The sequence below is a fragment of the Gavialis gangeticus genome, unplaced genomic scaffold (assembly GCF_001723915.1).
Source record: "Gavialis gangeticus isolate Ggan-Ray unplaced genomic scaffold, GavGan_comp1, whole genome shotgun sequence".
NCBI lineage: Eukaryota > Metazoa > Chordata > Crocodylia > Gavialidae > Gavialis > Gavialis gangeticus.
Genome location: NW_017729014.1, coordinates 6,595,355 through 6,598,326, shown reverse-complemented (window position 1 = coordinate 6,598,326; position 2,972 = coordinate 6,595,355). Strand labels below are relative to the sequence as shown.

At 59.1% G+C, this 2,972-nt stretch overlaps 1 long non-coding RNA gene across 2 annotated transcripts; it reads right to left on the bottom strand.

Moving 5' to 3' along the window:
• Positions 1-278: 278 nt before the first annotated feature.
• On the bottom strand, positions 279-2,966 carry LOC109293622. Of its 2 annotated transcripts, XR_002096346.1 has the most exons (3): positions 2,714-2,966; positions 2,056-2,637; positions 279-1,097 (listed from the first exon to the last, which is right to left on the bottom strand). It is a non-coding gene; the product is annotated as an uncharacterized LOC109293622 (long non-coding RNA). The 2 variants fall into 2 exon arrangements; XR_002096345.1 differs by having other exon boundaries at positions 2,056-2,966.
• Between the last annotated feature and the right edge of the window lie 6 nt (positions 2,967-2,972).

Genomic DNA, 2,972 nt, shown 5'->3' with positions numbered 1-2,972 from the left:
GCACCCCCCCCCCGAGCCCTCGGGGCAGACCCCTGGGGAGGGGAGGGGCCGGACCCACGCACGGAGCTCGCGCGGGAGCCTGCGGGCAGGGACCCGGGAGATGCGGAACAGAAGCATTTAGTGCGGGTTTGGGGGCAGACGCACACACGTGCAGGCGGGGAAGCGGGAAGGCTGGAGGCGCGCTCCGAGCCGGGGCGGAGAAGATCTCGTTGGCGTTTGCAGCCCTTTCCCGTTCCTCCCCCCTCCCCTTGGCAGGAAACCACAAATCGAGTCGGAGATTCGTTCCGGGCTTTTTATTATTAATATTTTTTTTTCCTTCCCTGGAAATAAATAAATGAATGAAACCCCGAGCGCCGACGCGCCGCCACCAGGGCTTTTCGCAGGGGAAAGCGCGTGTGTGCGGGGCACGCGGGCTAGGGCCCTCTCCGCAGCGCAGTGCAGATCAGACGGCAACGGGAGGAGTGGGGGGGCGAGTGCAAGGGAGAAACCTCTTCGATCCCCGTTATAACATTTACACCGATCCATCCTGTACATTTACTGCATGAATTGCAGCAAGGGAAACCATTTCCAAGCGGAGCCAAGGCTGCGTGTTTGCAGGCTCTTCGCCCCTGCTCGATCGAGAGCCCGGCGACTCCTTGGCTTTGTTTGGAACCGCGTTTCCTTGCTGTGATTTGCAAAACTCCGATGTGACAAATCACAAGAAAAGAAATCCTTGGGAAGAGCATAGACGTGCGGGTCCTTCTGGGCTGGATGCCGGGCGAGAGGGGAGCGGTGCCCGGGGCCGGCTCGCCCGCAGCACGCGGCTCCTTTCGGGGACGTTTCTTACTTTCTATTTTGGGCAGCGAGCTGGTCTCCGGGACATGCTATGGAGAGGCGCTGGCCGGGGCCGGGGCCGGGGCCGGGGCCAAGGCAAGGAGGATGGATATGCACAAATCTTAGCATTGCCTCCCTGTCCCCGCAGGTGAGGCGCACACGCACCTGAGTGCAGCACGGCGCTGACACCGGGGCTCTCCCCGACGGGCTCTGCGGGGCTCCGATCCTGCCCAGATGCACCTTCCGCGGGGTCCCGAGCCAGAGCCGTCTGCCTACACCGTGCTCTGGAGAGGGAGAGAAACAGGAAAGGGATGGTCGGGGGCAACAAGCCCAGCACTGGGGCGCCATGAGCAAGAACATGGTTTTCCCCACCGCATGGTGCAAAGCCGCTCACCCTTCGACCCTGGTTCCTGGCTCACTGGCCTGGAAAACAACGTATTTTTGTTAATCGCCGTGGGGTTTGTTTTTTTTTTTAAATGCCGTTTGGGAAAGTCAACCCACAAATTTGATTTTTTTTTTTTCAATTTTGTTTTTTTTTGCACGTCTTTTCTGCAAACCCATCGAACAGTTTATACAAGACGACGGGCGAGAAATGAACGAGAACGTGTTTGCTTTTAAAGCCAAGCTCTGGGGCTCCCGTTTCCAGCCCACTTTAGGGACGCGGGAGATACCCCGGCTCCAAGATCGTTGTCAGGAACATTTCAGTTGCGTGGAAACCTCCGGGAGAGGCAACCCCCTCGGTTTTCAGCCCCCCGGGGCCGCGCGCTCCCCGGCTACCAAAAGGCTTTCCGAGGGGGGGGATCTGCGCTCCGCATCTCCACGTTTGAGGCGACACGTGGCTGGAAGTTTCCCTAAAACCCATTTCGTTGATTTTCGAGCTCTTTCCCCACCCCCTTCTCACCCTCCAGTTATTGCGAGCCTCTAAGAGCCCCTCCGAGGGCCCTGCTCCAGTCTGCAATTAAGGAGCGGAGCAAGGCGGGGGGAAGGCAGTAATTAGCAGGAATCGTCCCCCCTCCTTCCACCTGCTGGGCAGGAGAGCAGGGGCAGGACGGCTCCCAGCAGGGCGCCGGGGCACCCAGCTCGCGCGGCCTGTGTGTGTGCGGGTGCCCCCCGCGCGGCGTCCCGACACGGGGGTGCCCCGCCGGTGCCCGCGGCGGCCCTGGCCCTGCCCGGGTCCCAGGCGGGAGCGCTGGGGAAGCCTGGCTCTCGCGCCCTCTCCATATTAATCTCATTAAATCCTACCTTTCAACCTTCTTCCGTGACCATCTGACCTGGCCACTTGAATTCAAATAGTGCTTTCTCCGCAGTCAAAGGCAGCACATCAATCACCGAGCTATTTACACTTCGCTCCTTTCTTCAAAGAGGATCTGTCTGCTCCGTCTGTCCCTCCACTTCCGGGGATCACGGGCAACTCCAAGTGCTGGGCAGGGACCACTTGTTTTTTCCGCTCGGCTTCTGCTTGGCTTGCGGGGGGAGCGTTTGGACGTGTGTGCGCGGGGGTCGGCATTCAAATATCCCCAAATGAGGCGACCGCCAACACGGTCGCAAACGGCTCGCCCGCAGCACCTACACACGCAAAAGAAAAGCAGAGCAGGAGTCATGCTTGCCTCCTCCAAGCCAGGGCAGGCAGGGGGCCGGCTGCTCTTGCCAGCCCTGCAGCAGCATCTCCCCTCTGCCCCAACAGGGCCAGACAAGGGGAGGAGGATCTGGGGGCAAATGTCCAGCACGGACACAGGAACCCGGGGAAGCCCAGTTGCAAGCCCAAACCTACGCCGAGACTGTGCCTCCCTTTACCGCAGCACCCAGGACCTGTATTTGCAGTCCCTTGAAGGAAAAAAACAGAGAGAGCTATTTATTCCCTTTCTCCTTTTAAAACAATTCTTAGGGCTTAATTCATTACCTTGAAAAGCAGAGGACACGCACACACGCCGCGCCAAACTGCCCAGGCGGGGACTGTCTCTGGCGAAGCGGTCCCGCACAGGAGAGGATCCTTGCTCCCCTTTGCCCGAGCCGCAGCACACTCAAATTACACCCGGCAGTGCCGAGCAGGTAACACTGTTGCCCACATGCACATGTCTAATTAACACCCGGTTTAATTGACAGCGGGGACACAGGTAGCCAACAGGCAAAACCACCAAAAAAACAAAAAAAAAAAAAAA